At 53.0% G+C, this 12,037-nt stretch overlaps 2 non-coding genes and 1 pseudogene across 2 annotated transcripts; all 3 read right to left on the bottom strand.

Annotated features, from left to right (window-relative positions):
* Window positions 1-5,766, bottom strand: part of LOC135122174 (large subunit ribosomal RNA) — an 8,135-nt pseudogene extending 2,369 nt beyond the window's left edge.
* A 454-nt stretch (window positions 5,767-6,220) lies between these two features.
* LOC135122172 (5.8S ribosomal RNA) lies at window positions 6,221-6,377 on the bottom strand. Its single transcript, XR_010279268.1, has one exon. It is a non-coding gene; the product is annotated as a 5.8S ribosomal RNA (ribosomal RNA).
* Window positions 6,378-7,242: 865 nt separating this feature from the next.
* On the bottom strand, window positions 7,243-9,163 carry LOC135122180 (small subunit ribosomal RNA). The gene has a single exon (XR_010279272.1). It is a non-coding gene; the product is annotated as a small subunit ribosomal RNA (ribosomal RNA).
* Window positions 9,164-12,037: the final 2,874 nt, after the last annotated feature.

Below are 12,037 nucleotides of genomic sequence, written 5' to 3'. Positions count from 1 at the left end.
CCCAGTCGGTCCAGCCTCCGGTAAAACGTGAATGGCACGCCACTCCGGAGGCAATACACACCCAGACCGCCATATCGCGCAGCAGCGTGTATGACCGCATCTGGGGTGTGGATGTTAAAATGTAGGACCCTCTTCACAAACCTCTTTATCAACCGGTCGGCCGCTGTAAGCAGACCGCCTGTAACACCGGGGTTCTGGAATCCATAGAGGAGTCGAGGGATCAAGTACTGTCGGAGCACGGATAGCTTTTGGTCCGGCTTCAAAGGTGCGCGATGTACACGCTCTAGCATCATCTGGAGTGCGTAAAGATTCGGCCGCTTGACACCGAACGACCTGACCTGATGTCCAAGGTATCGAAAAGAGTCCATCGCCTTAATGGGTCTTATCCATTGTCCGCCGATCCTAAAGACCGGCTGGACGCGTGGGATAGACCTCCCCTCGTACCCTCGAACACAGAGGCCTACACTCTTTCGAGGATTGACCTCCATGCCTCGGGCACGGAAGAAGCCCTCCACGGCGGCGAGCGTGTTAGGGACTCTTCTCTCCTCCTCTTCTAAAAGGACAAAGTCGTCGGCAAACGCCATTGCGGCACAACGCACTCCATCCGCTAGGTGCGCGCCCTTATCTCCCGAACCGTTTAAGCTATCAAGTAGCTCGTCCACTACCATATTGAACAGTAGTGGCGACAGAGGATCCCCCTGTTTGACTCCCCGCCGAAGAACCAGTTCCCGGGTACAGGTCCGCCCCACCTTGATGATCGTGGTGGCATCAGTAAAAGTTCCCATGATATACGTCCTGACGCCTTCATCAACCCCATATCGACGTAACGCCCTATCGAGTGACCAATGCGACACCGTGTCGAAGGCCTTCCGGATATCCAGGGACACAACCGCGCACGACCTACCAGACTCTGTCCTGGACCGAATGAACGAATCCAGGATTGTGACGTTGGCCATCGTCCCATCGATCTCCACGAAACCGCGCTGGTTTTGGTTTAGCGCCAAGGCTCCGCGGAGTCTCCGAGACAACAACCGGTGCCACAACCGTTGAACGGCAGAGCCTATAGTGATAGGCCGCCAGTTGGAAGCGTCCCTTTTATCCCCTTCCTTGTGGATTAACACGGTCCTAGACGCCCTCCAGGAAGTCGGCTGGAGCCCCTTCCACAATATAATTGTGTAGAGGACAGCCAACTCCTTGTCAGACCTGCCTCTCACCTGTGCCACCCCGATTCCATCGGGACCAGGGGCCGAAATATTCCAACCCCTTTTAGCGGCCTCGACTTCCTCGGGAGTAACAGGCAAGAAAACAGGCTGCGACGTTTTCGGAAACCGCAGCGGCTCCTCATCAGGTGGAGAGATAGATTCGAATATCCCCCCATACAGCTTCTCCACATCGCTCACCTCAGGAACATCTCCTTCACCCATCGAATCCGCCGATCCACCGTTCAAAATTGCTCCGACGAGGGCTGACCTGTTCTTTTGCCAGAGGTCCTGGGTCTTCTTATAAAGAGACGCCCTAGGACCTCTTGATGGTGGTCTGTGCGGGCCGGCCCGCAGGTCAGTGGTCCTCGTCCTCCTACCCCCGCGCCTGCCTCGTGTGCGACCGGTGAACATGGCCCGAAGCCATTCGTCTACCAGGGCCAGCAGGTGTTCGTTACTGCACCCTGATAGACAGGCCTCTATTAGGCCGGCCGCGGCAGGCGTCCCTTGGCGGAGGCTCTCCAGGTGTGCAATGAAGGGCCCATCAACGGCCGCCAAAGGACTGTCCAAAGTGGGAGAGGCGGGATGCACGCTACGCCGGACCAATCGGCCCGGACGGCGATCAACCCGTCCTCTCAACAGGACTGGCATTTTGCCCTTATTCACGGGCTCTGCGGGGGGGGTTATGGGGCTTACTTGAACGGCTTCAACGGCATCATCTAGGGATCCGGAAGATGTAGAGGCTTGCGATGTTTCATCGGAGCTGCTGGGGTGATAATTCGAATCGTCTCGAGGAGCCTCATCCACGTACTCGTCTGAGGAAGAGGATGGAATCCTTCTTGCCCTCTGTTTGGGCCGCACCAGTACACTCGAGCGTCGCGAACAGGGGCCAACTTCAGCAGTCAGAACATCACGGGAACTTCTCGACGGACCCGGCGGTTGTGAAGAGTTAACCTGGGTAGGTACAAAAATTTGACGACCCGCTTTTGCGCCTTCCGGCCCCACCATGACCTGGGCATTGGGTGAAGAGGCTTCTTCAGGAACATGGGAGAGAGCTCCTCTAGGAAGGTGTGCCCGCTTATAGCCTTCGAGAAACTCTCTATATGCGGGCTTCTTGCGCCGGTACCTCACCTGGTCAACAGTGAGGCCGGTCGCAAGCGCCATGTCCTTCAGAAATGGCTGATTTGACCTTACACCCACCTCAATCTCCGCCATCAGCTCGAAAGCTGAGGCTTCTGAAGGAGGCAGGCTGCCGGCCGCCTCAACCATGTACCTCTCCCGGTGGGCAAGCTTTTCATGCTGCCGCACCCCCTGAAACGTCGCGAACCCACGTCCACAATGGACGCAGTGCGATCTATCCCTGACTCCGCAAGTCTTCCTATGCCGGTATAAACCTGACATTGTCTTGTACTTCCGCCCACACACCTCACACTCAGGGGCGGATAGCGGCCGTGGACTAACGTTGGTATTTGATAACTCAACGCCGCCCGCCTGATTATTCAAGTCCACGACCTTGTCCACATCGGGGGCGGATCGAGGCCCCCGGCCCTTTGCCGAACGAGTCAATACCATCTTGATTTGGTGTGGACAAGGGAAAACACTAGAGGGGAGGCAGAGCCCTGATACCTCCCCCCAGCTAGATACAACCGGGGGTCGCCACTCCCCGGAGGTCCACGTTCAAGACTGCCTAACCCGGCAGCCATTCATCCCTCGGCACGTAGGTCCACCTTGGATTGGGGCATTTTATAGCTTCTGCCAGCTAGCTCAGGTACGCGGGGTCGCCAAACCCCGAAGAGCCGCATCACGCCGTAGCGCTCGCGAACTCCCCCTGCGTTAAGAGAGTCATAGTTACTCCCGTTTACCCGCGCTTGCTTGAATTTCTTCACGTTGACATTCAGAGCACTGGGCAGAAATCACATTGCGTCAACACCCGCTGGGGCCATCGCAATGCTTTGTTTTAATTAGACAGTCGGATTCCCCCGGTCCGTGCCAGTTCTGAGCTGACCGTTGAATGGCGGCCGAAGAGGACATCCGGACGCCCTTTCGGGCGCACCCGGAGCCTCGCAGCAAGAAGGTTCCGCGGGAGGCCAAGGCACGGGACCGGGCTCGGATCCGACGTCGCCGCCGAAACGGCAACGCTTCACCTCGCCCAGGCCCGGCACGTCAGCCGCGACCCGCTTCCCCGTCAAGCCCGACACGCCCCGATCCTCAGAGCCAATCCTTATCCCGAAGTTACGGATCCAATTTGCCGACTTCCCTTACCTACATTATTCTATCGACTAGAGGCTCTTCACCTTGGAGACCTGCTGCGGATATGGGTACGAACCGGCGCGACGCCTCCACGTGGCCCTCTCCCGGATTTTCAAGGTCCGAGGGGAAGATCCGGACACCGCCGCAACTGCGGTGCTCTTCGCGTTCCAAACCATATCTCCCTGCTAGAGGATTCCATGGAACTCGAACGCTCATGCAGAAAAGAAAACTCTTCCCGGATCTCCCGACGGCGTCTCCGGGTCCTTTTGGGTTGCCCCGACGAACTCTCTTGCGAGGGCCCGAATTATAAGCGGTTCCGCTGCCGGGTTCCGGAATAGGAACCGGATTCCCTTTCGCCCAACGGGTGTGTGCACAATCCGTACGTTCACGTCACCACGGCTCTGGAGGTCGTGTTTGTGACCAACGACAAATCTACACCACATCGACATCGGCTTTCGCCTAGGGCTTAGGATCGACTGACTCGTGTGCAACGGCTGTTCACACGAAACCCTTCTCCACGTCAGTCCTCCAGGGCCTCGCTGGAGTATTTGCTACTACCACCAAGATCTGCACCGACGGCGGCTCCAGACGGCCTCACGGCCAGTCCTTCTGCGCTCACCGCCGCGACCCTCCTACTCGTCAGGGCTTCATGGCCCGTGACCAGAGGCCACCGGACCGCACATGCCGCTGACGGCCGAGTATAAGCACGACGCTTCAGCGCCATCCATTTTCAGGGCTAGTAACTTCGGCAGGTGAGTTGTTACACACTCCTTGGCGGATTCCGACTTCCATGGCCACCGTCCTGATGTCTTAAGTTACCAACGCCTTTCATGGTATCCCATAAGCGTCGATTTAGGCGCTTTAACTCGGCGTTTGGTTCATCCCACAGCGCCAGTTCTGCTTACCAAAAATGGCCCACTTGGCACTCTGATTCGAGTCTCGCGGCTTCAATAGTTCGAGCAAGCCGGAGATCTCACCCATTTAAAGTTTGAGAATAGGTTGAGGCCGTTTCGACCCCAATGCCTCTAATCATTCGCTTTACCGGATGAAACTCGTGCGCTATGAGCGCCAGCTATCCTGAGGGAAACTTCGGAGGGAACCAGCTACTAGATGGTTCGATTAGTCTTTCGCCCCTATACCCAGTTCCGACGATCGATTTGCACGTCAGAATCGCTACGGACCTCCATCAGGGTTTCCCCTGACTTCGTCCTGACCAGGCATAGTTCACCATCTTTCGGGTCCCAGCGTGTACGCTCTTGGTGCGCCTCTTCTCGCGATGAGAACGAGACGCCCCGGGAGTGCGAGGCGGCAGCCGTAACGACCGCCCATCCTCCCTCGGTCCGCGCAAGGCGGACCTTCACTTTCATTGCGCCTTTAGGTTTAGTAATGTCCCAATGACTCGCGCACATGCTAGACTCCTTGGTCCGTGTTTCAAGACGGGTCCTGAAAGTACCCAAAGCTATAGCGTCGCAGATCGGCGTTCTAAAAGAAGACGAGGTCTGTCCGACGACCCACAGCCAACAGCCACCCGGGGAAGGGACCGGCACCAGGTCCGATCACCGTCGCGACGAGAGCGCTTGCCGTAGGGCGGACGCCGAACAAGCGGCGGCCTCGCGCCATCTTTATACCGTCGAGCGAGCCGACCGGGAAACACCGCGGGTTCGTTCGGAAACGGCGAACCGTCCGAACGGGCTCCACCGCGGGCCTCAGACCGGCACCCAACGGATCGCGACGTCCTACAGGGGGAGAAGTGCACGCGTTCGATCGCAGTTCGGAGGACGGAAGGCGCAGACGACGCGTACGCCGTCCGTCACGCGACCGCCCAGCGCCACGATCGAGACACGCTGAATCTCCCCTTTCGACCTTTCGGGTTTCTCAGGTTTACCCCTGAACGGTTTCACGTACTATTGAACTCTCTCTTCAAAGTTCTTTTCAACTTTCCCTCACGGTACTTGTTCGCTATCGGTCTCGTGGTCATATTTAGCCTTAGATGGAGTTTACCACCCACTTAGGGCTGCACTCTCAAGCAACCCGACTCTGAGGAGAGATCCTCCCGTCACCGGCAGCGGTCACTACGGGCCTGGCACCCTCTATGGGCTGTGGCCCCGTTCAAGATGGACTTGGACGCGCCGCACGATTTCGGGATGACGGACCCTCCCTAACACCACATTTCCCGGCGTCCGGTTTCGGCCGCGGGATTCGGTGCTGGGCTCTTCCCTGTTCGCTCGCCGCTACTGAGGGAATCCTAGTTAGTTTCTTTTCCTCCGCTTAATAATATGCTTAAATTCGGCGGGTAGTCTCACCTGCTCTGAGGTCGCAAGATCGAATAGATCTGGAAATGGATCATTTTAATACGCAAACGATCATGGCACGTCGTCGACGCGGCCTTTACGGTCTTTCGTCGAACAGCGACCTGACGTCGTCGCGAGATACGTCACGCACGCCTCGGACACGACGGTCGCATCGTTCGACAAAATCAACGCCGTTATGGCCGTCGAAAGTCGATCGTTTTGTGCTTTACGTCTGCTGATCCGCCCGTCGAAGGACGACGACGAACTCCTTCGAAAAGAAAGTCCGACACGTCACCCCGACGGGCCGCTATCGCGTCTCCGGATGTCGCGTACGCCGGATCGTACTCGAAACGAACGAACGTTACGTAAGTCGTCTCGACATCGATCTCCAACGGCACGCGTCTAAAAAACATCCAACTCGCTCCGACGAACGCCACGCTTTCTCAAACGAGGCGAACCGAGCAGTCTTTGAAATTGACACGACCCTCAGCCAGGAGTGGTCCGGGAACAGTTTATCCGAGGACCGCAATGTGCGTTCGAAATGTCGATGTTCATGTGTCCTGCAGTTCACAAGTTGACGCGCAATTAGCTGCGTTCTTCATCGACCCACGAGCCAAGTGATCCACCGTTCAGGGTAATCTTTTAGAATACACATTAAGACGCACGTTCTCTCCGGCTCGCCTCGCGACGGCCTGGAACGTTCTGCGTCGAAATTCTCTCGGTTTCGATTGTTTATTAAGATAAAAAAAAAAAAAAGAAAAGAGAAATTTTCGAACGACGTGTCGTCTTACTAATTCCATCTTTTCCTCTCTCTCTTTTTTTTTTTGTTAGTCGCAAGACTTGATCTCCTTTTCTAAAGCAGAAGCTCAACCGCACAACGATCACTTAACCAAACAAACTAGGTGTGATTTCGTCAAACGGCGCTTCCTAGGAGCGTCTCGAACGACGTTTCGAATCGTCTCGACGAGAACGGCGGCATCGAGCCGAACCCGTCGGCCGGGCGAAAATCATTTAAAACCCACGGTAACGAAGACGAGCAAAGGCGCACGAAACGCCCCGCACGTACTTACGAAACCTGCGATCCGAATCGAACTCTTTGAGGTTCTTTAGCGGATCAAGGTGCCCGAAATGCCGTCTGCCCGATCGCACGACGAACGCGCGTAAAGGACCGGCGCCGCGAGTTCGCATCGGCATGACGCCTAATCCGACTCTGGACGATTCAATAGTTCGAGGACGTCGTGTGACGCCGTCTCTTAGACGCGTTTCCTCTTTCGCATCGATCCCCACGTGGGACGAGAGAAGAGAAGAGAACGCGCTTCGGAAACGCGCGACGGCACCGCTAAAGGCTGGACGTGCCGTCGTCTACGCCGCAGACGTCTTTTGATGTTAGATCGAGCGTGTACGTCGTCCACGGACGCGACATACTTCGCACGACAACAACAACACGATCAGACGATGGTGTGTGTGTCTGTGTAAAGACAGTGCGTGTGTTCGAGACACGTTAATGATCCTTCCGCAGGTTCACCTACGGAAACCTTGTTACGACTTTTACTTCCTCTAAATGATCAAGTTTGGTCATCTTCCCAGCGACATCGGCGACGCCGAAACGCCACCGCGTACCGGTCCGAAGACCTCACTAAATCATTCAATCGGTAGTAGCGACGGGCGGTGTGTACAAAGGGCAGGGACGTAATCAACGCGAGCTTATGACTCGCGCTTACTGGGAATTCCTCGTTCATGGGGAACAATTGCAAGCCCCAATCCCTAGCACGAAGGAGGTTCAGCGGGTTACCCGGGCCGCTCGGCCAGGGAGGACACGCTGATTCCTTCAGTGTAGCGCGCGTGCGGCCCAGAACATCTAAGGGCATCACAGACCTGTTATTGCTCAATCTCGTGCGGCTAGAAGCCGCCTGTCCCTCTAAGAAGAATTGTTTGTACGCCGACAGTAAAAACCGCGCACGGCCAACGGGCGAACCCGAGACCGGCGGGCCTTTGGGATGTCGAAATACGCCTATTTAGCAGGCTAGAGTCTCGTTCGTTATCGGAATTAACCAGACAAATCGCTCCACCAACTAAGAACGGCCATGCACCACCACCCACCGAATCAAGAAAGAGCTCTCAATCTGTCAATCCTTCCGGTGTCCGGGCCTGGTGAGGTTTCCCGTGTTGAGTCAAATTAAGCCGCAGGCTCCACTCCTGGTGGTGCCCTTCCGTCAATTCCTTTAAGTTTCAGCTTTGCAACCATACTTCCCCCGGAACCCAAAAGCTTTGGTTTCCCGGAAGCTGCCCGCCGAGTCATCGAAAGAACGTCGGCGGATCGCTAGCTGGCATCGTTTATGGTTAGAACTAGGGCGGTATCTGATCGCCTTCGAACCTCTAACTTTCGTTCTTGATCAATGAAAGCGTTTTTGGCAAATGCTTTCGCTTCTGTCCGTCTTGCGACGATCCAAGAATTTCACCTCTAACGTCGCAATACGAATGCCCCCATCCGTTCCTATTAATCATTACCTCGGGGTTCCGAAAACCAACAAAATAGAACCGAGGTCCTATTCCATTATTCCATGCACACAGTATTCAGGCGAAGTTTTAGCCTGCTTTAAGCACTCTAATTTGTTCAAAGTAAACGTGCCGGCCCACCTCGACACTCAATGAAGAGCACCGCGGCGGGATTGAGTTGGGCCGCCCTCTCGAGCTAAGCCCACCGGCAGGACGTCCCGCGGCACGCCAGTTAACACCGCGAACGATGAACCGGCGGCGCGGGACACAGATTCGACTACGAGCTTTTTAACCGCAACAACTTTAATATACGCTATTGGAGCTGGAATTACCGCGGCTGCTGGCACCAGACTTGCCCTCCAATTGATCCTCGTTAAAGGGTTTAGAGTGTACTCATTCCGATTACGGGGCCTCGGATGAGTCCCGTATCGTTATTTTTCGTCACTACCTCCCCGTGCCGGGAGTGGGTAATTTGCGCGCCTGCTGCCTTCCTTGGATGTGGTAGCCGTTTCTCAGGCTCCCTCTCCGGAATCGAACCCTGATTCCCCGTTACCCGTTACAACCATGGTAGGCGCAGAACCTACCATCGACAGTTGATAAGGCAGACATTTGAAAGATGCGTCGCCGGTGCGAGACCGTGCGATCAGCGTAAAGTTATTCAGAGTCACCAAGTTGTACGATGACGGAGACCGCCACCGATTGGTTTTGATCTAATAAAAGCGCCCCTTCCGTTTCCGGTCGGGGCTCTGTTTGCATGTATTAGCTCTAGAATTACCACAGTTATCCAAGTAAATGTGGGTACGATCTAAGGAACCATAACTGATTTAATGAGCCTTTCGCGGTTTCACCTTAATTCGGCTTGTACTGAGACATGCATGGCTTAATCTTTGAGACAAGCATATGACTACTGGCAGGATCAACCAGGGAACTGCGTTCTCGTTCGGATACTCCGAAACTGAAAACTACACTTTCGTCGAAAGCGCGAGTGCGTGTTCGCGAAACGAACGCGTAGGAACGTAACGCCACGCTTAACTCTCTCTTTCGTTGTTTTATATACGAAAAATATCATACATAACGATACCGGTCGAAAAGTTTCGCGAGGAAACCTCCTGCGCCGGTTTAAAAGTTCAAACATTCTCCTCACTCTTCGCTAGATAGAATGCGACGGTGAGACGTGCCGAATTCTTTTCAGAATCTGCACACGTTACGAGTATATTATATATTCTCGCTCGGAATGTAGGGAGTTGACGCAAATTTAATAGCTGTTCGATGCAACGAACGACGAATCGTGAAATTCGAACGTACGCCACCGTTTACAACAATGTAAGGTTGATCGCATAAGGACCGCCGACGATCGAACGTCCGCCGCATCCGCGATCTCGCTGTGCTGGACCGTCTTTCGAGGCAAGCTCGAACCCAATGAAGGAACTCAAGGATTCCATGAAATTCTAGGCGCAAACGCTCCGAGAGCCAAGTCTACTTCGGGTCGTTTTCGACGGGTGCGATAACTACATTCTCAAAATTATCAACAAGACACACACACATACAAGGTTCGCTCTTATAATCATTAAAGACACGACCACCAAAAGTAATCGCAACGTTTCGTTCTAAAAATGTGAACGTATCGTCGTCTCTTTTTGTCGGGTCGGTCTGAATAACATAATAATGTCGTTGTTGAACATTATTTATTTTACAGAGAGAAACCAATGCGGCTAGCGTCTGCTATCATTTTTAGAGAATACGTAAAAACGCACAGTCTTAGAGACACCGAAGAACGGCCGGAACGTGCTGCGAAATTCATTTCGTCATAAATCCGAATTCCTTTTAAAAGTATTGGATAAGACTCGCAGACAGTCCGTGGTAACGCGAGCGAGAGGATGCAGTCGTTGGTCGGTATCTCGAGAGAACACCTCACACGCCACAACATCACTCCGCTACCTATAGTAGCGCGCTTGACGTCGATCGGAGCCAAACGCTGCGAAGCGGCGACAGTGGTACGCGAGCAGGGGCGCGAGACACACCTCTCCCCGTCCGAGGTGAGCGCTGTCGGTGCGATGGCTCTTCGTAAAGAGCGGTTTGAACATTTTTCCACGGATTTTCGCAAGAAAAAAAATACGGCCGCATTGTGTGACGTAATCGAGGTAAGTCAGAATTTTTATTATAGCGATTTAGTCAATTTTAAAATACGTACCCGGTACGGGACGCCGTACTTCATAAATTCCGAACACCGTACTTCATAAATTTCAAACGTCGTACTTCATAAACAACCAACGCCGTACTTCATAAACGACGAACGCCGTACATGTACTTTTAAAAAAATTTCCAAGTCCGGAGAAACGCCTTACTTTATAAAAGACGAACGCCGTACATGCACTTTTTGAAAGTTTCAAGTACGGAAGAACGCCTTACTTTATAAAAGACGATCGACGTATATATAAAATGTTGTAAAACGAAATTTATTATATATGTCGAAATAACTTTCGAGAAGTTTTTTTTAATAAAAACGAGGGAGAATTGAAATAGCTGTGGCTGATTTTTGAAAACGAATTGTGCCATTCATGTTTTTTTAATGCTTCAAACTGGATTTAATAGATTTTACAAAAAATCTTATTTGCGTTTCGGGCGTGAACGACAATTTAGGCCCGTAATGCGAAATAATTATATTTTTATTAAGTGTGCGAAATCGTGGTTTTTTTAATCTATCAAAAAACTAGATTCGAGAAAAATCAACATTTGACAAGTGTCTTTATTATAAGCGAGTTTTAACGAATGAACACCATAAATTTCTATTTTTTCAAAAAAACCTAGGGACATATATATACCCATTTGCTTGTATTTAACGTGCCACACCCGCCCATTGGGCATTACGACACGGCCCCGTATGGCGAGGGATCGGGATACGCCCGATCAACGCGACCGAAGTCTACCAGTACCGTCCATCGGGTGTAAGCCCTCCGGAACGCCCCACTGGTGTGGGGGACTACTATCCATCGTCTACTGACTAAGCAGGCCAGTACCCGAGTTGATTACGCAACTCACACACTATTCGCAGCACGCCGAGCGCAGCGGGGTGTGCTATACCACGCCCGACGTGCCACTGACCAGCATACGGCCAACCACCACCACTACGAGTCCAACGCCAATGGCCGGCCGGGGGTAGAACCCCCGTGGGCAACCGGCCCCCGTAGTACCGATTTTTCGCGACTAGCCTCCGTAAAGTTAGCCCGGATCACCGGTCGAATCCCCGCCTTTGAATCGGCTCCTCATTTATGCACTTACATGCAAGGCACTGAGTTTTGCCAGCTCGGGTACGCGGGATCGCCAACCCCGAAGGGATTACTGGAATCGCCCGTGGGCTTTGACCAGCAGTGCCCTCACCTGCGTTATGTAGTCCACTCTGTAAATAAAAATTAGATTAAGATTAAGGTAGTGTTAGGTTATTATGTAAATGTAGTAGGTATTATGGTAGTGAGTAATGTAGTGTTAATTTGTCTTTTATTCTGTTGCAGACGATCTTCTTCCCTTGCGCTAGTCATCCGGCCTCTAATCTGCTGCCACGGTTTTGGTAAGTTTCTGTGATGTTAGGGTTAGGTCTTTTATTATCCTGTTTATTAAATATGTCTCTTTTGTTTCAGTTCCCAGGCATCATCAGGCTCGGCTCCCAAAACCTGTAAGTTCTCATTTATTACTACAACTAGGTCTTACATCTACTATATATGTCAATTGTCGGTTACAGGTACGGGCTACTACAAGACTACCTCCTAGAACTAACTCGACGCCCAAGGTATGTTTAAAAGTTAA

The sequence above is a fragment of the Zophobas morio genome, unplaced genomic scaffold (assembly GCF_036711695.1).
Source record: "Zophobas morio isolate AGI-343-1 ecotype UQ-CSIRO unplaced genomic scaffold, CSIRO_AGI_Zmor_V1 ptg000920l, whole genome shotgun sequence".
Lineage (NCBI taxonomy): Eukaryota > Metazoa > Arthropoda > Insecta > Coleoptera > Tenebrionidae > Zophobas > Zophobas morio.
Note: the sequence above shows the minus strand (reverse complement) of the source record. Positions and strands in the feature narration are given on the sequence as shown.